This window comes from Triticum aestivum, chromosome 6B (assembly GCF_018294505.1).
Source record: "Triticum aestivum cultivar Chinese Spring chromosome 6B, IWGSC CS RefSeq v2.1, whole genome shotgun sequence".
Taxonomy (NCBI): Eukaryota; Viridiplantae; Streptophyta; class Magnoliopsida; order Poales; family Poaceae; genus Triticum; species Triticum aestivum.
The window spans coordinates 681,352,148-681,377,608 of record NC_057810.1 but is presented as its reverse complement, the minus strand read 5'-3'; the positions used below and the strand labels follow the sequence as shown (position 1 = coordinate 681,377,608).

Below are 25,461 nucleotides of genomic sequence, written 5' to 3'. Positions count from 1 at the left end.
GACCCCCGTTTCAACTGTAGCGCTCCAACACAAGTCCGTTTCGTCCGTTTTGCGGTACGCCACACCCCTCCCGATCAACAGGACCCCCGTTTTGACCGTAGCGCTCCAACACAAGTCCGTTTCGTCCGCACTACAAGAAATATGTCAACTTGTGACCACCACTATTGGTCAGTGAAAGGTCATGGTTTTTCATTTGTGACCTTTTTGTGACCAAAAACAGAAGGTCAAAAGCTGGCGGTCGTAAATTGACTATAGCGACCTTCTCTGTGAGATGGTCGTAGACGTTTACGACCAAAACAGAAGGTCGTTGAACCCATGACCTTTTTTTTGGTCACTAGCTGTCTGCCTAGGCCACGTCGGATCCGACGTGGCAAAACTACGACCAATTGTAAAGGTCATTGATAAGATTCAGCCCGGTCCAATTCGCTGTTTTACATGGGCTTGGCCCAATAGTTTAGCCTTTTTATATTTATTTCCTATTAATTTCAGCATGGGCCATACCCCACAATTCGGCCTTTTTGTTAGGTTCTTCCATACTAGGGGGCCTCAGCCTTTTTTGCAATATATTTCTTCTCTTATTTTCTAAGGTTTTTTTGTTTCGCTTTTTAAACGGTTCAATGCTTGTTGGGTTGTGGCCTTTTCCAGCCCAATTATTTGTCCAATATTAGATCTCAGATTTTGAAAGAAATGTTTGGACAAAATTGTTTCATATTCAAATCAAGAAAACTCCATGTCGAATTCAAATCATTCATCATATCACATCACATAACACATCTCCCAGGTTTACATAACACAACAAAATCATCTCAGAAATACATTTACATAGGAATATAGCAGGAACGGAGGGAATATCTGCTACTATCCTAACATGTATGTATATGCATGTGTGCTTGCTTGACCGGCGCATGCATCACTGTAGCAGCCAAGCAAGTAGGCATAGTTGACGTCTACTCACAGCTTTCCTCGCACCAGAAAAAGAGTCAAAACAAAACATATTAGACCATAATATGACACCAGACCACAGATAAGAGAAGAGATAAATGCTGGGAGTACATCAGAAGTCCCAGAAATTCACATCTCCTAAGGAGCAGAAGGAGGGATAAGAGAGCATGCATGCTTGCCTAGATCCTGCATGTCTTCTTCCAACTTCGACCTAGAGCTCACGTTGAAACATGAATGAAGGCAATCATCTGCATGTTGTAAAACAAGATGGTTATGAACTCAGGAGTACATGCCAAAACACCGCATTAAACTTGTACATCAGTACATACCAAAATACAACATTAACTCGTTCAGGAGTGCATACCAAAATACTACAGTAAACTTGTACAACAGTACTACCGAAATACTCTGCATTAAACTTGTACAACAGTACATACTAATTTGAGCATTCTATACTTGTGTAGTTAGATCTAATCTACTAGTCTACAAGGTTGGGGGAATAATCAGATAGTTGTATTAGATATCTCCTTCAGGTTTTCTAAAAGACTCAGTATAAATGAACTGAATGTTTTTTTGTTTTCAGACCAGCTGAACATATTCAACTTGTCAAGAAAAATGAAGAAATGTGAAGGTGAAACTATGTAACCGCAAATTTAAACTACTTAACTCATTTTGCACGAACACCAGGAACATGTTAACTAATTTTTTAAAAGAGTTCTGCTGGTCAGTATACTGATCCCTTGGGCCTTGTGTGAAGTGGAGAGCATATACCACATGGTTCATTGCAAGCACAGCAAATAAGCAAGCACATCATCCATCCAGACTAGTATAATGGAGATGTTAGCACCCACAAAAGCAACCAAAGCAATTGCAGGAAAGTTAATTACATCGTCAGTCGGTTAGGTGTAAGCTACCCATGTGTACAGAAACAAGAACATATGGATCAATATGCATTAGCAGCAGCAGAAATTGACCCTAGCTAATAATCTTTCACATACCCAGTAACATAATATATGTGCATTCGACAACAGTAACAGTCCAAAAAATATGATTCACAAAAAAGAAAAGAGCAATCTGTCCAAAAAAATCACATCGGGATGGGAACAGGGGAAGAGGAACTGGAAGATGGACCTTAGGAAGAGCGCCAGGGTCGAGCTCGTGCAAGGCCACTTGGTTCTCCAACACCCACGTCCTGTAGCAAGGGAAGCCACATCCATCCTGCCGCTGCTGCTCGTCCATGGCTGGGCGTCCTACATCCAGCTGCTGCTCGTCCATGGCTGGGCGTCCTACATCCATCCGGCTGTAATTCTTAGCTGAAGTGATTATATATTTATATGCCAGTTCAACATCTATGAGGCAAGTACTTTGTTTATAATTATATGCAGCAGAATCTTAGCTGAACAATGTGTAGATGTAGAGTTGTTCTGCAATTGTTTAGTAGCAGCAGACAGAGACTGACTATATAACATACTGGCATTAGTGTTGACTTAACCAGGCATAATATTTTTTCCCTGTAAACCAACCAAGTATAGTATGACACCAATAAAGATGGAACAAGATCAATTGATAGTTACTTACCTATTCTTAAACTTCTCATTATGGATTATGCATCATTGGACTCGACCTACATCCCTGAGTGAAAACACATAAACCAAGATCATCAACAACAATGGTATCACCATCTTATCCTAAGAAATAGTATTTCAGTAGAGGTGTATGTGTTTATTAACGTGACTTGGCACACCATATATGCAAATCAACCAGAATTTTACCACTCCATGTGTGAAAAACAATCGGAGTTCTACCAGCTCAAAATGGCATATTACCTGATTCTTTTCACAGATCTCTGCACTTGAAAACCAAGTCTCATCAACTACTACATCAGGAGTTCTTGGCTTCCCATTGTAGGCAACAACAGCCATTGATGACATGATGACTCTCTTGATAGAGGCTTTCTTGCAGGAGCAAAGAACATTGAGTGTTCCATTGACTGCTGGGTCAAGTAACTCAGCCTGCAAGACAGTAAAGACACACATAAGTATATAGAACAAACGTCTGGTGAAGCTGTTGTATCATAAACAGTTTTAGCTGTTGAAAACATAAGCCCGCGCACATGCATAAGGAACAAACAAATGTTGTATGTAATTCTGCACAGAATGGTCATGATATATATACTAACCTTGGGGTCCTTGACGTATGTTGTGATAAAAGGGAGAAGCCGTGTGGAACACACAATCAGAACCGGCGATGGCAGCATGAAAGAGCCTTCTCCAATAAGCTTGCTTTGAACTAGTGCGGCCTATCCTTGGCTCCATCCAGGGCCTGCAGGTGCAATGTTTTCTTGGGGTCGGCTGAAAGAAGGAACCGTCAGTTCAGTTAGCGCCGCACATGCATGTTTTATTATAAGGAAACATTCCAACGGGCAATTTATGTTGATTCTAAACTCCAACAATCTAAAAGATTTATTATAATGAAAAAAATGTCATAACAACACACTAGCAACAGTATTATGGGAAATCAGTTCTGTAGTTTAAAATTCACAGGTCAGAATGGCTGCCCCTTGACTCTTACAGAATCTAGATTCAGATTTATATACTAGATAATACAACACTCACTCACATCATCCTAACAAATTCAGTCAGTCAGGGAGGGAGTGAACACAACTTCTTCTTCTTATTATTATTCCTTGTACTATTAGTTTCAATTTGACAAAACCTAGTCCACCAGCCACTGAATGACTGAATCCCTCGAGGCATATTCCTGTTTAACACCCTGGGCTGCTTGACATGATTCATCGACAAAGATACATTAGCTTGATGAATTCAGGGGACATGCTATGAAGCAAAATTGTTGATTCCAGAATAACAATGAACCTAGGTTCTACTAGTACTAGGCTATCAATTTGGTTCGTCTCCGTGCATGGCATCATAACTGTATACAAATTCTACTCAGCAACATTGATTTGAGAATCTGAATTCTGAGAATGACCAACATGGTATGATCATTTTACCTCCTGGACAGACCATTTTCCCTGGAAGACCTTGAAATCACCGTCTACCATGTTGAAGTCGATCTCCCGGCGGCGCGCCCGGGAATCCGGCAGTAGCTCCATCTCCCCCTCGTAGAATTTGATGGTGCCCTTGGCGTTGAACTTGAACCCCAGCGCCAGATCCTGCTCCCCGACCTGTAGAGGAACCAAAGCGTCCGTCCATTAGAGCAGAGCAGAGCAGCACGCCACCTGTTCGATGAATTGGCGAGAGGAGAGGAGAAACCTGGTAGAGGCGGGCGAAGGCCTTGTCCTAGTGGAGGAGGCGGCACTCGGAGAGGCCGGGGATGAATCCGGCGAGGCCCTCGTAGTCGGTGAGCGTGGCCCAGACGGCCTGGAGCGGCGCGCTGACCCACACCCGCGCGCGCACCAGCCGGCGGTTCTTCTTCCCCGGCAGCTTCCGCACCTCCATCTCGAACCCGTACCGCTCGTCCCGGTCCTCCTCCACCTCCCTGTCCACATATTCTCCCTCGTCGCCGGCGACACCGGCGCCGACTCGGAGTAATGCCGGAGTGGGTTCCGGGAAGGGGTGGGGCGGGAGACAAGGCGGATGCGCGCGGGGCTCAAGGTGATGGTGGTGTGGGTCAGGAGGAGGCGGAGGCGGGGGTGGCCATGGGGGGAGGAGGAGGAGGCGAAGCAGCAAGATGCGATGGACGACATGGCCATGGCAAGCAAAGCTTCGACCTTCTCAACATGGGAGAGAAGGGGAGGGGAGGGATCGCCGGCGGCGGGGTTGGGGATCGAGAGATTGAGACAGAGGGGGGGGGGGGGCGAGAGCTGGCGGCTGTGGGACGAGAGAGGGATATGAGTTAGGGTTTGGGTAACAGAGGAGGGGGAGAGGGATGTCGTTCGATTCAGAAGCATCCGACGGTGGTGGATGCATGATCCGCGTGATATGCCCATGAACCAATCAGAACGCATCAAACAATTTGAAGACCTTTTGACCTTTTAAATTTGGTCATGATTGATTACACACAATTTTTTCATTCCATTTTTCAATGCTCAAAATGAGTTTTTTCGTGATAAGACCTAGCAAATATTTGTTCAAATGATGTCATATTTTGCACAAGTTCATATCTTAGATTGACAAACAACATTGACACAAGGAGTTTTTATTTCATTTGCATGATTTTTTTTTCATTTTTAAATGCCCAAAATGAGTTTTTTTGTGAAAGACCTACCATATATTTGTTGCAAAATTGAACCAAATCAATTTTATAAAATACTAGGCCATATATAATGCACAATTGACAAAATGGTTGGGTGTCAAAAGTTTTAATGCACCTCTGGTGAAAAAAACAAATTCCCGTTGATTCAGCTGGAAGTGGGTCAAATTTGAATTGTAGCTACCTCGTAGTTTGCTCTTTATTTTTTCCAAAAATCATTTCTAGGTACATAAGTATCTATTTAATCAGAGAAACACCAGAAAAATTCCAAGATTCAACCACTAGCTAGGAATGGTCATTCTCGCCGTTTTGACCGCATTTTGAAACGGGCATAAAAAATTGAAAAAAATCAAAAAAAATTGGAAAACCTTCGCATTCTATCATTATATGTGACCAAGTTATCAGGAAAAATAATAAACTTGTAATATGGCAATTATTTCAAGCCAAATGATCAATCTTATGGCCATATTCATGGCATAGTTTGTTCAAATGACCTCATATCATGCACAAGGGTGCATATTGGAATGGCAAAGAATGTTGCCTAAGGAAGTTTTCATTTTCTTTGGACGAATAATTCATTTTCCATTTTTCGAGTGCCTGAAATGAGTTTTTTTGAAGGACCTACCATATATTTGTTGCAAAATTGGACCAAATCAATTTTATAAAATACTAGGCCATATTTAATGCACAATTGACAAAATGGTTGGGTGTCAAAAGTTTTGATCCACCTCTGGTGAAAAAGACAAATTTCCGCCGATTTAGGAGGAAGCAAGTCAAATTTGAACTGCAGATGCCTTATAGTTTGCTCTTTATTTTATTTCCAAAAATCATTTCTAGTTACACAAGTATCTATTTAATGATATAAACACCAAAAAAATTCCAAAATTCAACCACTAGCTAGTAACGGTCAAGCCCGCTGTTTTGACCGCATTTTGAAACGGGCATAAAAAATTAAAAAATCAAAAAATTGGAAAACCTTCGCATTGTGTCATTATATGTGACCAAGTTTCCAGGAAAAATAATAAACTTGTAATATGGCAAGTATTTTAAAAAAGTGTTCTCAGAAACGAACTATCATGCATGAAGATTCATGGCTTTCAAGCCAAATGATCAATATTATGGCCACATTCATGGCATAGTTTGTTCAAATGATCTCATATTATGCACAAGGGTGCATCTTGGAGTTCCAAATAATGTTGCCTACGGGACTTTTCATTTTCTTTTCACGGAAAATACATTTTCCATTTTCCGAGTGCCCGAAATGAGGTTTTTTGTGAAGGACCTACCATATATTTGTTGCAAAATTGGACCTAATCAATTTTCTAAAATAGTAGGACATATTTAATGCAAAATTTACCAAATGGTTGGGTGTAAAAAGTTTTGATCCACCTCCGGTGAAAAAGACAAATTCTCATCGATTCAGCTGGAAACGGGTCAAATTTGAACTGCAGCTGCCTCATAGTTTGCTCTTTATTTTATCCAAAAATCATTTCTAGGTACATAAGTATCTATTTAATAAGAGAAACATCAAAAGTTTTCCAAGATTCAACCACTAGCTAGGAACGGTCAAGCCCGCCGTTTTGACCGCATTTTGAAACGGGCATAAAAAATTCAAAAAAATCAAAAAATTGGAAAACCTTCGCATTGTGTCATTATATGTTACCAAGTTTTCAGGAAAAGTAATAAACTTGTAATATGACAACTATTTTAAAAAGGTGTTCTCAAAAATGAGCTGTCTTGCGTGAAGATTCATGGCTTTCAAGCCAAATGATCAATCCTATGGCCACATTCATGGCATAGTTTGTTCAAATGATCTCATATTGTGCACAAGGGTGCATCTTGGAATTCCAAACAATGTTGCCTAAGGGAGTTTTCACTTTCATTGCACAAAGAGCCATTTTCTAATTTTCAAGTGCCCCAAATGAGGTTTTTTTGTGAAGGGCATACCAAATAATTGTTGCAAAATTGGACCAAATCATTTTTCTAAAATACTAGGCCATATTTAATGCACAGTTGACCAAATGGTTGGGTGTAAAAAGTTTTGATCCACCTCCGGTGAAAAAGACAAATTCCCGCCGATTCAGTTGGAAACGGGTCAAATTTGAACTGCAGCTACCTCATAGTTTGGTATTTATTTTTTCCAAAAATCATTTCTAGGTACATAAGTATCTATTTAATCAGAGAAACATCAAAAGTTTTCCAAGATTCAACCACTAGCTAGGAACGGTCAAGCCCGCCGGTTTGACCGCATTCTGAAACAGGCATAAAAAATTCAAAAAAATCAAAAACTTGGAAACCTTCACATTGTGTCATTATATGTGACCAAGTTTCCAGGAAAAATAATAAACTTGTAATACGGTAATTATTTTAAAAAAGTGTTCTAAAAAATGAGCTATCATGTGTGAAGATTCATGGCTTTCGAGCCAAATGATCAATCCTATGGCCACATTCATGGCATAGTTTGTTCAAATGATCTCATATTGTGCACAAGGGTGCATCTTGGAATTTCAAACAATGTTGCCTACGGGACTTTTCATTTTCTTTTCACGGAAAATACATTTTCCATTTTCCGAGTGCCCGAAATGAGTTTTTTTGTGAAGGACCTACCATATATTTGTTGCAAAATTGGACCTAATCAATTTTATAAAATACTAGGCCATATTTAATTCACAATTGACAAAATGGTTGGGTGTAAAAAGTTTTGATCCATCTCCGGTGAAAAAGACAAATTCCCGTCGATTCAGGTGGAAGCGGGTCAAATTTGAACTGCAGCTGCCTCATAGTTTGCTCTTTATTTTTTCCAAAAATCATTTCTAGGTAAATAAGTATCTATTTAATCAGAAATACATGGTTTTATGGCGAGACATCGAGGTTTGGACGGTGGCCGAGGGCCCCAACTCTAGGGCACGTGAGCTCGGATGCCCGCCGCGTGGTCACCGCGTGACCATGGCATTGCCATGTGTTCTAGGCGGACTAGGCATGTCTAGTGGGTTGGGCACTCCCCAGTTAGGTGCTAGGAAGAAAATCACAACATAAGATTCTCACGAGGAGACCGATCGATGCTCAAACATGAATAAGCAGCCAAGTGTTGGATTTGCGGTACGGGAAATGCACATGGCTAATGGGCGTGAGTTTTGGCTGAGGATGATCAGTTACTAAGAAGACCGTCTTCACAAATTTTTAGGGAAATCAAGAATATATAAATAACACTTCCTTCACAAAGTGCTGCTTTGAACAGGATAGGAAAATGAATATTGTTGAGTTATTTTTGAACTAGGCAAGGAAGGTTTTTGACATATTTGATGAAGATATGATCCAAACAATTTATGAGAATTTGTTGGGAATTTTTGGAATAACAGAAATATAGGTTGCTTCACAACCTAGGGCAAAAATTGACACATGGACATGACACATAGGCAAAACTGATGAGATGGCGCCTAGTCATCACAACCCACCACAATCTACAAGGCTATGACCATCTATATTGGTCGTTAACAACTAGAAATAAGGCAGCAGACCTGCACTGTTTGCTTTGTGACCATTTCGTGTAAGGAAATTACGACCTTTCTAACCAAAATGGTCGCAATGGTTTAGGGTTTGGCGCCCCTCGGACAGCTTTTGACCAATTGGTCTCAAATGGTCGTAGATCTATGACCAATTCTTCCAGGGTCACTGACAGAAGGTCACTAGTTGACATATTTCTTGTAGTGCCGTTTTGCGGTACGCCACACCCCTCCCGATCAACAGAACCCCCATTTCGACCATAGGAGGTCCGTTTCCTCCGTTTTGCGGTACGCCACACCCCTCCCGATGAACAGGATCCCGTTTCAAACGTGGCCAGTCGAACACAAGGCCGTTTCCTCCGTTCTGCGATACGCCAAGCGTCGTTTCCATCGCCTGTTTCGTCCAAGCCCTCCCGATGAACACGGTGACGCATTCCATTCTGACCCAGCCGGCTGGCTCCCCATGAACATGACGGCGACGCTGTTTCTTCGTTCCGACCCATCCATGTACATGAGCCCTGGCCGTACGTATATATGCGCGAGTAGGCGTTCGAGACCCCGCCCATATGTACGTACATGGCCATATTTTCTTTCTTGCACCCTGGCCGCTGTACGTACGTGTACATGCTACGTGCGCGCCTCTACTACGACACGTGCACACCTCTACATCCACCAGTATGTACGTACATGTTCGCGACCAGAATGACAACGCTACGTACGCTTCGACCAGGTGGGTCCCGACTGTCAAGCACTTCCTTGCGTGCGAAGATGCAGCTGGTGGGTCCCAGCAGTCAGGGGGGAGAATCTTTTTTTCGGACACACTTCCTTGCGTGCGAAGATGTAGCTGGTGGGTCCCAGTAGTCAGGGGGGTGAATCGTTTTTTTGTCCGGACGCACTTCCTTGCATGTGAAGATGTAGCTGGTGGGTCCCAGCAGTCAGGGGGGAAACGTTTTTTCGTGAAATACAGTGGACCGTCCGATGTGTCCCAGCTGTCAGGTGTAGGAATCATTATTTTCCGTGTAATAAGGAGACACTTCCTTGCTGCGGCCGTGGACCCAGCTGTCAGCCTCTCCACGTACAGTCCACTTCAGATGCATGTCGGTCATTGACCACGTTGACCAGGCCGTGCCGAGAGGACCAAGGCGGTGGACGATGGTGAGGCCTAGGAAGGGAACGAGACGGAGGCAGGGAAGACTCGGTAGTTGTTTCCCAGGCAGAGGGGAGTATGACTGTACGAGGGTTTACTGGTTCGTCTGCCGTCGCCGGAGAATAACAACAGGTGTGGGTGAGTAGAGGGATGGCTAGGCCAGCGATGGGAGTACGGTGGGGCGGTGAGGCCTGCGCGGCAGCACAACCGGCCGCGGGAAGGAGGGAGCAGGCAGTCCTGGCGGCGCTTGTTTGAGCGGCTGGAGCAGGAAGAGCAGAGATTGAAGAAGCACGATGGCAGTTGGACAGAAATCCAACAGTCACTGCTTGTGCGTCAACCTTTTTTAGAAAAAGCCTCAAATCTGTGGAAAACAACATATAGCCTATCTGCCATTATTTCTAATAATTTACAGCCCAAGCTTTCAAAAAAATAATAATTTACTGCCCATTTGCTAATTCTTAAGTTTTTTTTGGAGCCCATATTCTTTTTGTTAGCATTACAGCCCATATTGTGGCCACGGTTAAAAAATTATACGAAATTTTGCATATTTCGGTGCGGTCTGAACTGTTTTTAATCCCGAAATTTCGAGTCACATTCAAACTGATTTTAAAAATAAATCTATATCAATATAAAATCCAACAAATTTTCCACGCATAAAAATCAATGCAATTTAAAATCTTGAAATGAAAAAAAGAAATTTGAAACTAATTGCCGGTTTGATGTGTTTTAAAAATGTACAGCCCATTTCTCATTACTGATAGGCCATTTTCTCGGCCAGCCGAATGAAGCTCTCCTCATCTTGAAAGATTTGCAGCCCAACAGGCCTGACAAAGCAACTTACTTGGCTAATCACAAAAAACTGGGCTGTGGCGTGACCTAGCTGTGAGCCTCTCCACGTACAGTACTCTTCCGATGGAAGTCGCTCATTGACCACATTGACCATGCCGTGCCGAGAGCAACAAGGCGGTGGACGACGGCGAGACCTAGGAAGGGGAAGACACGGAGCCGGGGAAGACGCGGTAGTGGATGCCCACGCGGAGAGGAGTACGAGGGTTCACTGGTTCGGCTGCGGTGTGAGGCTACCGTCGCTGCAGAATAACAGGGGTGTGGGTGAGTAGAGGGATGCCCTAGGCCAACGGTGGGAGTAGTAGGGGGCGGTGAGGCCTCCGCGGCATCACAGCCGGCCACGAGAGGCAGGAGCACGTGGCATGACCGGCGCTGCTTTGGGTGGCTGGAGCAAGAAGACTAGAGGTTGAAGAAGCACTACGGCCATTGGATGGACATCGTACGGTCACTGCAGCTAGAATCATTTATAATGACTAAGTTGACAAAGCCCTTGGTACGCGTCAACTTAGTAGGCCCATAGGTCAGCCTCCGAAATAGTGCACCCCAGATGTCAGGGGAGGAATCATTTTTTGGGCGGCCGAAGCTAGTATATCCGAGATTGAAGAAGAAGCACGACATCCGTTGGATAGACATCCAACGGCCACTGCTACTAGAACCGTGTGTTGACTATAATAAGTTGAAAAAGCCTTGCATATGCGTCAACCTTTTTTCTTAGGGGACATGTCAACTTAGTAGGCCCATAAGTGTGTGGCAGAGAACTTATGGCCCATTTGCGATTTGTAAGAATGTACAACCCATTTTTGAATTCTAATGGAATTTACTACAGCCCATTTACAATTTGTTAAAAGTACAACCCATTTTCTCACTAGGACAACGATTAATAATTTCAACCAACCGTTAAAGACATAATTCAATAAAAAATTCCCACATTTTGATGGGATCTGAAATATTTTTATCCTGAAATTTCTAGTCAGACTAAATATATTTGTATTACGTAAAAATCCAACGAAACATTGCGCGCGCAACAATTATAAATTAAGATTTTCAAAATCCATCAATAATATTTTACAAACTAATTTCGTGTTTGGTGCATTTTTTTATAGTTACTGCCCAGTTTTTATAATTACAACCCATTTATTTTTTTAAAGCCCATTTTCCTGTTAAGCCTAATGCATAAAATTTGCAGCCTAGCGGGGCGAAGAATAACAAGTTGACCTTGCCTGGGTATTCCTCAAAAAAAACGTATAGCTGGGCTAGCCATTTTCATCTTGAAAAAATGAACATCTGGGCTGGATATCTGGCCTGGGCTAGACGGGCCACAGCTCGCCCAGTTAATACCCTGCTCTCCTCTAAACAACAACGGAAACATCGCCAAGAAAAACTTTGCAGTGCTCACGCCTCAAAAACACAAATACTGCTCGAGCTGCTTGGTCCCAGCTGTTGGCTGCACCTTGTGCAATTCTCTCATTTATATTGACTACATAGGTTAACAATGGTGTGGGACCATGATGTTAGGAAACCAGGAGGAAGCAAAAACAATATAGTTGTACATATTAAGGAGGCACTTGCGTATGTACGGCAATGGCCCTACTGGGCCCCTACTGTCATCCAATCAAAATAAAGTCATCTCCTGAATCCTCATGTTCATTGACCATGTTAACAATGCTCGGCGCCACGACGAGCGCAATAACTCGAAGGACGACGAAGAGGGCCTCGCGGGCCCTTACAGATGGTCTGATACAGCGCCCGCTGCTCATTCAGGAAGCCAGGATCATCCGACACCTATGAGCACCTTCAAGAGACTGAGACGGCATGAAACGGTAAGGCCGCGCTTGGGAGCTCTGGTTTATTTCACACATGTATTAAGATACAAGTGTAATTTACTCATCATCGGAAACAATGCGTAAAATACAGGCATAATGAAACTGAGGGCCCGAGGTCTGTAAGTAAAACCGGCGGGTTACGCGTGTAATTTGAGAGGCCAGTGTATATTTTACTACTAGTCGAAATCGACCAACAAAGCGCTTCGCCCGAGACCATCTGCTTTTATTTACAAGCGTCAGTTTTACAAGCGGTTTTGGTTGGAAAACGACGATCCAATCATGGCCTAAGATGATGAGTTGGTCGGAAGATCATATGGTTTCACGTCTAACCTACCCGATTTGCCGTATAGGCTATGAATGAAACATAAGACGATGAACTTCTTAAGCACGGAAACAACAGAAGAGGATAATCTTCTTAACAAGCAAATCACTGGCATTAGATCGACATGCAAAACAATATGAAGCATTATTCTCAGGAGGCACGTGAACAACTCTTGATGTCGCATGCCATAACATTCCAAGCTCAACTTTGCAATCAAACACAAGGCATGGCATTACATAGACAATTCAGAACAAACTCTTAACACAGGAATATCTCAGCAGAGTAACTATTTACTTCTAAAACTGAACACAGGAATATGAAAAACCGATCGACGCTGCTCACAGCAAAGGGCGTCCCACTCAAAAATATCAAATGCATGTCTTCTGGCTAACATCAATGACCAAATTTTGACAAGGTTTTCCAATTCCAGTATATATTGCACAAGGCCTAGCATTACATAGACAATATTCAGAACAAACTCTTAACAAAGGAATATCTCAGCAGAGTAACTGTTTACTTCTAAACTGAACATAGGAATAGGAAAAAACAATCGACGCTGCTCACAGCAAAGGGCGTCCCACTCAAAAATATCAAATGCATGTCTTCTGGCTAACATCAATGAGCAAATTTTGACAAGGTTTTCCAATTCCAATATATTAAACTAATGTCTTCTTGCTAACATCAACGATTAAACTTTGACAAGCTTTTCCCATTCAAAAATTTGTAATGCCTATGATTGTCGAGTCCTATCATGGCTTCTTATACTTGTTTGGGCACTTTTTGAGTTGCCAATGCTCTCTGCAGACTATTCATGTCACCAGCGTCTACTAATACTCTGTAAAGCTTCTCGGTCATTCCTTTTGTAATGTAGCGCAAACAGTGACTGCTTCTTTCTGCAAAGTGGAACAACCAACTGGACCCAGTAATGCAGCAGTTTGCCTTGGACACATTGGCTCCTTTTGTGCAGTTCAACTAAAATCAAAGTCAGAATAAAACCAAGCTTTAATTTTGATATCCATGTAAGCAACAATAGGTATAAGGGAAACAATTACTGAGAAATAACGGTTGATGACTTGTACTCCCAGAAGAAAAGCATCTACTGATCTACCTTATCTTAATGGGAAACAAAGCAGGAGAGTAGCAATTCTCCATCAGTGCGATTCATTCATATTGACTGAGACATTATCTTAACAATGCCTTGTTTCAACATTTATAAAGAACGACAAAGCAGAAAAGTTCCATTCCTAAAACAATGCGACTGATTCATTTTAACTGCACAAAAATGATAATCCCGCCAACCCCTAACAAGTGTTGCAGTTTTGAAATAAGATTCAATAGTTAATTCTAAGAGTGGCATTGCTTAATTTTACCAGCAACATTAGACTAATGAAAAACATAAACAGTTCCACGGGAGAGTGGGCGCAACAACAATATGTGCTTCCATCTACTTATAAAGGGGGTGATGCAGAGTTTGTTGTAACAAAGCAACAAGCATCATGTCTAGGTTGGTCCCATTTTTGTTCACTACTTAATGGGAAAAGACTGCAATACAATAGCTTCAATTCAACATTTATTTAAAATAGTACCAATAGAAAGAACATCTCAAAGCACACTGCACAATCATGTGGATGAAGGCCTGTACTGACCTTTCATGAGAAGACCAGGAAAAAATACGAATCTACCAACACGAATAGGGAATCCAATCTCGTTTTGTGCAGTTGCACTGAAATCAAGCAAAGTGTTTCGTGTAGCGAAGCAAAATGTCACAATAGCAACAAGTTGAATAGATACCCCTGTTTTAACAGAGGCAAAAAAGGAAACAATTACTTGCCGATAAAGGAGGATGAAACAAACGATGACAGAAAGAAGAATCTAACTTATCTTGATGGAAAACAAAGTAGGATAGTAGCATTTCTAAAATAGTTGCATTGATTCATATTAACAGAGACATTCTCTTAAAACAACATTCGTTAAAAAATGTAATTTACTTTTAACAGTGGCATTGCTTCAATTTTCCGGCGGCATTCTTAGATTAACAATAGCAAAATAGTTGTATGGGACATGCCAGCACCACGTGCGTCCACACGTATAAATGGGTGATGCAGAGTATATAGCCAAGCAGCATATCTGTGTTGGTCCCATAATTGTTCTCTTTGAACCTTTTTCCTATGTGAGGGCAGCAAATCTAGTCCTACACAAACTACCCGACCGCCCCAGTTGCTTTCCCTTACAGATGTGTGTACTGGTTTACCCCCTTTTTCCGTTTTCGACCAACAAAGCGGCTGGATAGCCAGTCTATACTACTTTCCGTCCTTCCTTTCCTCATTGAACCACGTCCTAGATTCATGCTCCACCCCACCACACCCTTGTTTCCTCTTTGAACCAAGACCTAGATTCGACTACAGATCGAAAAAGATCCACATGCAGCTAGAGCAACGACGGTTTCAAAGAAACTTATACCTTAGGGTCGTCGAGATGTGGCAAGGCGTGCAGCGGGAGGCCGAATCTGCCCACACTACGTACGACAGCGAGGAAGAAGGGGTCGGTGGCCCTCCCGCACAGGCGCTGGGTGAAAGAGAACAGCGCAACCGGCAGTGGATTGCCTCCCTCGCCGAAGGCGATAGAGTGAACGCTGCACCTCCTCCCCTTCCCGGTGCGATGGGATTCAGATGCCTCCTTCACCAGCTGTGAGGGGGGAGATAGAGACAAAAGGCCAGCGCAATCTTGTTTAGATCTGGTGAAGAGAGGGTGAGAGACTCTGAATATAGCAAACCCTAGCAAAGGAACGCTGAGCCTCCAACATGTATATATATGTAGTGCGGCGAGAGTGTGGAGAGTGCAAACCCTAACGAACAAGCGCTGAGGCTCCAGCTTATGGGGTTGTTTGGTTCTAGGCCTAGGAGTGCCACACTTTGCCATACAAGGGCTGTTTGGTTTGAGACTAAGTTTGCTAAAGCTTGCCACATCTAAGGTTAGGCAAGTTTGACCAACTTAGGTGTGTGTTTGGTTCAAGTCACATTTTAGGCAAGCCACACTATGGTCCCACATCACATACACACAAAAAGTGTGGCAAGATTCCCTTAGTCTTGCCAACTTGTGGCTCTAATTTTGAAGAACTAACCTTAGGAAAGTTTGGCAATATTGTATGGCAAAGTGTGGCACTCCTAGGCCTAGAACCAAAGAACCCCACAATGTTGCCAAACTTGCCTAAGGTTAGTTCTTCAAAATGAGAGCCACAAGTTCGCAAGCCTAAGGGAATCTTGCCACACTTGTTGTGTGTATGTGATGTGGGACCATAGTGTGGCTTGCCTAAAATGTGGCTTGAACCAAACACACACCTAAGTTGGTCAAATTTGCCTAACCTTAGGTGTGGCAAGCTTTGGCAAACTTATAGTCTCAAACCAAACAACCCCTATATATACTGTAGTATGGACTGAGCTCCGGTGCCTTAACTGCACCTGCTTTTGGCTGTATGACAGGTGGGTCAGCCACATTTTGGGCCCACCTATCATAAACCCAAAGGCAGGTTAAAGTAAATGAAGCTGCGTCCATATAGTACTCGTGTATATGACCAATATATAGTGGAGTGGTTTTCTTATTCTCTCCATAACAATCGTTTTAAATTGTGTAAGTACGAAATGAAACTCTTTATTTAACGTACCAGTGAAGAAAACTACTAAGTACTCCCTCTGTCCCATAATGTAAGACATTTTTTCATATTACGTTGGTGTCAAAAAAACATCTTATATTATGGGACGGAGGGAGTACTCCCGATGAACTAACAATCCACACGTCCTGGTCGCACTTCCGGACCATTGCCACGACCGCTCCTAACCAACCCGAACCCTCTGCATCACCCGCGCGTGCTTCCCGCCCGAAACGATCAGTGCCGCATTCATGCCCGGCCAGAGCGGACGCGACCTCTCAATGGCGCCGGCATTGAAGTGGCACACTGGCCGAGAGAGCGTCGCCCGCGCCGCTTCCTGGTGCACGCGACTACTCTGTGTTCAAAGGTCGCAATAGCCGGCCACAACATGCATGTAAAAAGTTCTTGGGAGTCCATGCTATAGCTAGCTGTCCACGCAGATGTTGACCGCGTCTACGCAGAACATTGTTCCCTTCCCCGAGCTGCAGGATCAGGCCGGATATGTGACCAGCGGTGGGGCTACCGTCATTCTATGCTTGTGAAGAGAGCAACCCAAGCAAGCAGGCTTGTAGCTTAGGCTCTTGCTAGTGTATATATAGTGGTTTTCTTTTTCTCTCCATATCAACCATTTTATATTGCGTACATGTCATTGAAGAGTGAAATGATGGTTGCTTCTTCCGACTAACTTACTGTGTGATTTGACTGCTCCTTAGTGGCCCCTACATGTACTCCCACTATGTGTATGCAACAGTGACACGTACACATGGACGCAAAAACGCGCGTGACGCCCTAATGCATGCATGTCCGAGCACACGACGGAACACGCACGATCACGCTCAAGTGCTCAACATACATGTGCATACACATACATACTCAACCAGGGTGAGCTAGTGACCGTATAAAGACCGAAAAATGTATATATTGAGCGCAATGAGCGTATTATGAAGTCCACTGATCGTATTTTTACAAATATACAGTGACAGACAGTGTATTTATCTCGTTTGAAATTAAGCCATATTAACCGGAGAGGAGGCAGTATGGACTAGCATTACTTTGTTGTGTCCCGTCAACTTGCCGAACGAGGAGAAGCTTGCAGGACGGGAGAAGCTTGCACGTGGTGGCTTGCAGGACAAGGAGAAACTTTTGAGTAATGCTGTGGACGTGCAACAGTTAATTCGGTGTCAGATTGCCAGAAGCATATACTATACTAGTACTACTATTATTGTTCGACTTCCCGAAGAGGCGAACAACCAAGCGCAAAGTAGGATAGTTACTGCTTTGATGTGTCCCCTCAACTCGCTGAATGAGGAGAAGCTTGATTACTATTACACCTCTCGCTCGCCCATGCGCGCGGTGGCTTGCAGGACGAGGAGAGGGTTTTCACTACAATGCCCTCTACCTCTCCCTCTCCCTCGCCCTCGCTCTCGCGGCGGGCGTGCAACAGTTCAATCGGTGTCAGATTGCCAGAAGCATATTGTATTGTAGTATCATCATTGTTGGACCTTCCGAAGAGGCGAAGAGCCAAGTATGCACTATACTAGTACTAGGAACCGGATGGAGGAGCGTCTGCACTCTTATTATATTTTTTAAATGTGCTAAAGCAATCTTCAACACATTTGGTTCTCTTTGATGGTTCTCGCATGTGATAATGGAAGTTGATTGCATGGAACACTCGCCATAATTCTTGCTTAATTCTGGCTCATGTCCTGTTACAAATAGGAGCGTTCGGTAATATTTCCTCTTTTTTTGTTATTCAGCATGTAAACAGGTCAGCAAACCTTGCAGCGCATCTTCGTGCGAACCGTGCTTGCTGCACTTTGATGGCCGAGAGCTGGCTTGATGAAACACCTCGCTTCCTACTTCTTTTCTTGCGGGATACCTCGCTTCCTAGTGACCAGTGTCATGGCTGATCGTCCTAAGAATGCTTATATATGAATAAAGCTCTCTCATTTACCCGCAAAAATATTAAGCCATATTAACTGGAAAGGAGGGAGTATGGACTAGCACTACTTTTCGGTGTGTCCCGTCAACTCGCAGAACAAGGAGAAGCTTGCAGGACAAGGTGAAGCTCCCTTACGCCTTTTGACTAATCCAACCTACCCTCGGTGGACATGCATCAGTCCATTCAGTGTCAGATTGTCAGAGGCATACACTGTAGTACCAACATGCGGAGTACCATCATTTTTCGACTTCACGAAGAGGCGAAGGGACAAGCGCAAGGTTTAGTAGTACGAGTAGTACTACTACTAGAACCGCATGGTGGAGCATCTGTACTCTTATTTATTTTAATCTCTGATAAATTACACGTTTATTCAGGAGAAGGGCGGAAAACGGCAGCCCAACATGTAATGATGATATCGATCAACCAACCATGCTCGAATATATCTTGGCCTCCGTGCGAGCCCGTCTGTGTGTACTCACTCCTCGTCTCTCTCAAGGAACGGCGGGTTGGCCATTTTGCTATCAATTGAGATCGGTTTGCTCACACTCCTGTCCCACATGTCAGTGATATGCCAAGACGAGGTGCGTTAACCGACTGGCCATACACGTACTTGGTTTTGCACCTTCATATACTACTCCTCCCTCCATCACAGTTTACAGGGCGCGCTTCATTATGATGCATTTCTCTCAATGCATTTCCACCACCGGAGAGACTTTAGACGCGTTTGGTTTAATGCTCAATTAATTAGGGCGTGGTAACCGCAATCAAGTCCAGAATTTTCTCTCGATGTACTACTACGGAGTGGATTAAGTGCATGCATGTGTGTACCCGGGGTGCAAGCACTGCATGCATGTGTGTACGCATTATTTCCTCTAGTAATAGACGCCGTGCTATAACTACCAATGCTATTTTACAGGCCGATCGCTAGTCGCCTTGGTCCCATAGATTTTCTCTTTTTTCTAAAGCGCGCTCTATAAAACAGCGACGGATGGAGTAGTATGAGCGGATTCAAAGAAGAGCGTATTGATGGTGCTTCTTCCGAGCAACTTACAGTGGGAAAGGTGGGGCTTATGATTTGACTGCTCATTACTCACTATTAATGCGGCGCAATGACCGGGCGGTTGTGCACTACCTCCTCGGTTATTAAATACACTCTAGAGTATTTGTCTTTCTAGAGATTTCAATGAGTGACTACTCAAATATTTGTCTTTTTAGAGATTCAAATGGACTACTACATACAGATGTATATAGACATATTTTAGAGTGTAGATTCACTCATTTTGCTCTGTATGTAGTCACTTGTTGAAATCTCTAGAAAGACAAATAGAGTATTTAGGAACGGAGGGAGTACACATATGAAGCAAAATGAGTGAATCTACACTCTAAAATATGCCCATTTGAAATTTGTAAAAGGACAAATATTTAGGAATGAAGGAGTATAATTTTGTGCATGGCACACGGACCCGGATGCTGAAGAGGCTTCTGGCAATGCTATCAAGCTTCCAGCATTTGTTTACATAATTGACGTACTATACAAATAACTTTCCAGCGATATGAAATTGTACAATGGTGTGAGCATTCAGCTTTTGTTTCGTGTGTCGTGCCATCAATGCTCTTTCGGAAACAATAAAAAACTAACTTCCTTGCTATCACATCTCAATTATTAGCAGATTAGAGCTAATATTTACATCACGACTGAAGACAAAGTTGTGAGAAGGTGTTAAATTAAAATTGATCCATGCTTTCATTGGCAGCAACGTCAACCCAACTCTGTCTAAATCAACAAGGCATGTTGGGAAAAAAGTAGCTCTCTAGAGCATGCAACATTCCGATCATTTTGTGCAGTTCCACTAATATAGAGCTGAGCATCCCTGTTCCAAAGATATTAAGTGTGATTACGATAATAGAGGACTGCTGATGAAACAATAAACACAGAAATAGAAGTCGGTCACCTTTGCAGTCTCTCTTAAGACTAACTAGTTGGAGAAGATTAGGCTCGGAGTTGGATGAGGAGGATAGAGCAAAACCAATCTCCCTTTGTGCAGTCGCACTGAAATGGAGAGACATTGCCCGTGTGACATTTTAGTACAACTGCACAAAACACTCTTAAGAAAAAATGATTTGTGCAGTTCACCAAAAGGTCGCAATAGCAACGAGGTGAAATGTATAGCCCTGTTTGCAAAAAAGAGGTAGAAAGGAAACAATTACTGGCCAATAACAGTTGATGACACATGCGACGACAAAAAAGAAGCATATTCCTTGTCCTAAGGGAAGATAACAACATGGTTGTGTTTGTCTAAAACGGTGTGAGGACGAGATTGCAGTATGGAAAGTACGCCGGACAAGCTACTTTTTGGGCAAAGAACTATGGAAGATCCACATGCAGCGACGTGGGAAGACGGGTAGTGGAGCAAGGCCGGAGGGGATACCTGGAGGTCGATGGGATCTAACTAGGTGAGCGGTAGCAGGCGTACTGCGGTAGCGAGCAGGTGGCATAGGCCCTACCACGCTGGAGCTTGGTCAGAGAGAATGGCGTGTACCGCAGATCAGGACATGCTGCCTCGGCGTCGTCGAACAGAGAAACGATGCACTTCCTCTCTTTCCCCCGGCGGACGGGATGCGGCCAGATCACTGACCAACGGTGATAGAGAGAGAGGCCACCGCAGCCTTGTGTGAGATACTCTGAAGAGAGACATACCAGGAAGGCAGTCTCCATTGTATATAGTGGAGCGGACTACCGTTTTCTCCATAAAAATCGTTTTATATTCTGTGTACGTGCCATTGAGCGCTATAACTTTATTTAAAAATAACGCGCCAACACGTCAAGTCGAACTTTGTTTCGTGCACGCGTGGTACCACGACCTCCCTAGGTAAACAACCGCTACACGCGTTCAAATTAGCACGTGGGCTGCCATTTCATAAAGAAATGAGCTCCACCGTGTACCCGCGTGGGTGTGGCTCGGCACGAAGCATGAGTACGTGCATGGTGCACCTATTCTCTTCTTGTGTACGTACACCACCTACGTGGGGTTGTGTGAGAAAGATACAAACCTAGAGAGATATAATGTGTTGGGTTCGTGAGAGTTTTTTTATGGGTGGGTGGGGGGGTCAACCAAAAAATGTAACATATGCAATGTGTGTGAAATAGAATCCTGGATATATCATATATATAGGAGGGGGCGATCCACGAGAAGAGAGTGGAGGTATCATCGGCTTGAGGTGTCCATAGGATCGAAGAGAGGGATGATGTGTGTGTGTGCGCGCGTGATCGATAAAGAGTGCCATCGAATTTGTGTGTCCCCACGTCAAATATATAGAGTGGTTGGCCTACTGGAAGGTGAGAGGGGACATGTGCAGTTTGTCTCTGTGGTATGGATACCTCCCTACAACGCTCGACTATCGGTGTGTGGTGGGGGGAGAGGGAGGCCTAATTAACTATAAAGGTACAATGGCTGGTATATGTGTGGAGGAGGAGAGAGGCCTAACTCATGTATTAACACTACTAGGGAAAAGCTTATACACAGACACATACAAGCAGCGCGGGTTTATAACCCTCGCTACTGCTACTTACTAGTAGCGCAGGTTTTTAAACCTCGCTACTACTAAGTTGATAGCAGTAGCGCGGGTTTTTAACCCTCGCTACTACTAAGCGGTCTCTACCGTGCCCCCCGGGACATGCCATAGTAGTAGAGTGGGTTTTTAACCCTCACCACTACTAAGTTGATAGCAGTAGCGTTGGTTTTTAACCCTCGCTACTACTAAGTGGTCTCTACCGTGCCCCTGGGCCATGCCATAGTAGTAGCGAGGGTCATAAACCCGCGCTACTACTAAGTTGATAGTAGTAGCGCGGGTTTTTACCCCTTGCTACTACTAAGCGGTCTCAACCGTGCCCCTCGGGGACATGCCATAGTAGTAGCGAGGGGTAAAACCCCGCGCTACTACTAAGTACTAGGTTTTTAAAAACTCCCCCCCGGTGGATCGCCTTTTCAGTTTTGTAAAAAGCAAAAGAAAATGATAAAAACTTCAAAAATTAAAATCCTTCGAGATGTAGTTATGTTACTACATGTACTACTTAGGAAAATTTTAAAACTTAAATTTTGACATGTTTTGTAAAAAATGTAGGGAACATGTAAAACGGCTATAACTTTTGCATACGATGTCAGAAAAAAACATATAATATATCAAAACGTTCAGCACAAAAATCCGCATCCAATTTTGACAGCCTATGGCCCATTTGCAAATTTTTAGAATCCTAAAATTCTAAAAGGAAAAAAAGTTATGCTAAAATTTCAGTTTTTTTGAATTTTGGTCAAATCTGGTCAAACTGTGGTCAAACTACTTATTCAAGAAGTGTTAGTGTTACTAAATAATTATTCAAGAATATTAGTGTTACTAAATAATTATTTCAGCTTTTTGGAATTTTGGTCAAATCTGGTCAAACTGTGGTCAAACAATGGTCAAACTACTTATTCAAGAAATATTAGTGTTACTAAATAATTATTGTTTTTTAGAACAATAGATTCAAACTCAAACAGTGAAATGTGTGACTTCATGCTCAAGCTAAACTCTTGAGGGTTAATAGGATTGACATCTTACTATTGTCAGGAAAACAACAAGTGCAGGCTTGGAAACAAGGGAGAATAGAACCCGGAAGTTAAGCGTGCTTAGGCTGGAGTAGTGAGAGGATGGGTGACCGTCCGGGAAGTTAGATGATTTGGAATGATGAGGGGTGATTAGAGATTAGAGATTAAATTGAGCAGCGGTGAGGGGTGATTAGAGATTAGAGGTTAAAATAATTCAAAATTTTGAAAATTTGGGAAAAAAATCGAAAAAATTCAAAAAAAATTCCAGAGATTAGTAGTAGCGCGAGTTTTTACCCATGCTACTACTAACGGACGTAGTAGTAGCCCGCGCTACTACTACCTATTAGTTGTAGCGTCGTATCAGTAGCGCGGGCACCCACGCTACTAATATACCTAAAACCCGCGCTACTGCTAGGCTTTTCCCTAGTAGTGTAAGGAGATCGATCTACCTCATGTATTAAGGGAGATCGATCGGCATCCATGCATATGTGTAGGAGAGGAATAAGGTTGGGAGAGAGACAGAGCTAGAGTGTTGGAGGGGGTGGTAGTGGAGTTGCTTCTAACAAATGGTGGGATAGGCTTGCTAGACAAACGGAGGGCACGTGCGCAATATCAATAAGAGAGGAGATGGCTGCTTGTCTATGCACGTGCGTGCGAGAGACGAGTCAGGAGGCATGCACGAATGATGAGGGAGGACGATATGGCTGTGGTAAGCAGACGTAACTACATAGGAAGATCAATCACCTTTGTTAGAGAAAGGAGAGACATGACTTGTGAGGTACGTTAATCGATGGGGGAGGGGATAGTTAAAGTCGATCTAGGTATATGTTGGGAGATCGATCGGTATACATGCATGTGTGTGTTAGAAGCAAATGAGGCACGTGGAGAAGGATAGAGAGAGAGGGATGCATCTAGGAGGTGGGACGAGAGGCATACTATATCGAGGGGGGAAGGAGTGTGTGAGTACAAGATCGATGAAAAGAGTGGTGGGAGTGAGGCATCGACGGTGATAAGAGAAGAGGGGAAGCTTGTGTTTGTGCTAGGCACACCTGGCTAGAGAGGCATATCGATCAATGTGTGCCGTAAAGAAGGAGCTGGGGGGCCTACACACACCGTGGGTGAAAGACCTAAAGTGAAAAGACGAATTTGCGCGATGGAGCTAGAGAATGATGTGGGAGGGTGAGAGGGATGCGGGTGTGTGCATGCACGAGAGAAAGTTAGCGCTAGCTACAAAGATAAGAGGATTGTGTGGGCATAAAAGACGAATAGAGATCATACTTCACTATAAAAAGCGAATTCAGATATTTGCAGAATTTATCATAGTGTTTTAAGCCGACGCATGTGTGATTACATATAACGGTGATACACATGGTGTGGTTATAAACATGTTATACTACATATAATATATTTTATCTCTACTTCTTATAAAAAACGGAGTTGTTGATGATGGTGTGCCTGCCATCCTGCAATATAGACAGTCCGATTTATATCTGCTGGATAGGAAGGAAACTATGGCAATTTTGAAAAAAGATACCCACACCCCTCTCCATATTTGCAAATTAGGCCCCTTGATCATGTTGATCTTCCGTGGAACGCATGGGCATCTTGCTAGTACTACGTATAATATATAGAACATTGATTATAATTTGGGCTAATGTGTGGTTTTGCAGCTCAGGTCTAAATACTTGTCATAATGTAGGGGGCGGGGCACTATACTTTGTGTGATAAACACGGTGTACGTATGGAACATGGTTTAAATTATGAATATATAGTTAGTACATCAAATGTACTATTATTTGGAATCAACATCAAGTGTATTCAAAAAATAGAATTTGAGTTCATGTAGTACACATAGTTCATATCTATCTCTATAGTAATCATGTGGTGTGTTATTAAGGTAATACATGAATGATGGTTGAAGTTGGCAACAATCATGATTGTAGATTCTTATTGAAATAGAGAAACAAATTCAAATTTGGTTCGAATTGCAGCGGTAGTATAGACATTTGGAATGCACTAAAATGTTGGTATGAGTAGCTCGTTACATGCATTATACAGCAAGCGAAAAAATTTAATTGGACATAACATGGATTCATACTCCCTCCTTCCATCTATATAGGGCGTAATGCGATTTTTAAAGACCGCCTTTGACTATTGACAAGATTAATAGTACATGACATGAACAATATGAAAATTATATCATTGAAAGAACCTTTCACAGACGAATTTAACGGTGTGCTTTGTGTAAGTTGCATGTCATATATTATTGCTCTAATATTTGGTCAAAGTTAGCATCGAAAAACGCATTAGGCCCTATATAGATGGAAGGAGGGAGTAGCTTTGAATAGCATTTGTATAGTAAAACGGGGCAAGACACTCTCTTTGTGTGGTGTGAATAGTTTTATTTTTTCTATTTTCTTTTTGGTTGAGGGAAGTGCGAATTGATTTGGTACGTACAAGTACAATATTAGTACACATTAGACTTGTCCCTAAAA

At 43.0% G+C, this 25,461-nt stretch overlaps 1 long non-coding RNA gene and 1 pseudogene across 1 annotated transcript; both read right to left on the bottom strand.

Annotated features, from left to right (window-relative positions):
* Positions 1-690: 690 nt before the first annotated feature.
* LOC123134830 (uncharacterized) lies at positions 691-2,201 on the bottom strand. Its single transcript, XR_006465748.1, has 2 exons — positions 2,074-2,201; positions 691-1,190 (listed from the first exon to the last, which is right to left on the bottom strand). It is a non-coding gene; the product is annotated as an uncharacterized lncRNA (long non-coding RNA).
* Positions 2,202-2,429: 228 nt separating this feature from the next.
* LOC123139600 (uncharacterized) overlaps positions 2,430-25,461 on the bottom strand; it is a 42,845-nt pseudogene continuing 19,813 nt past the window's right edge.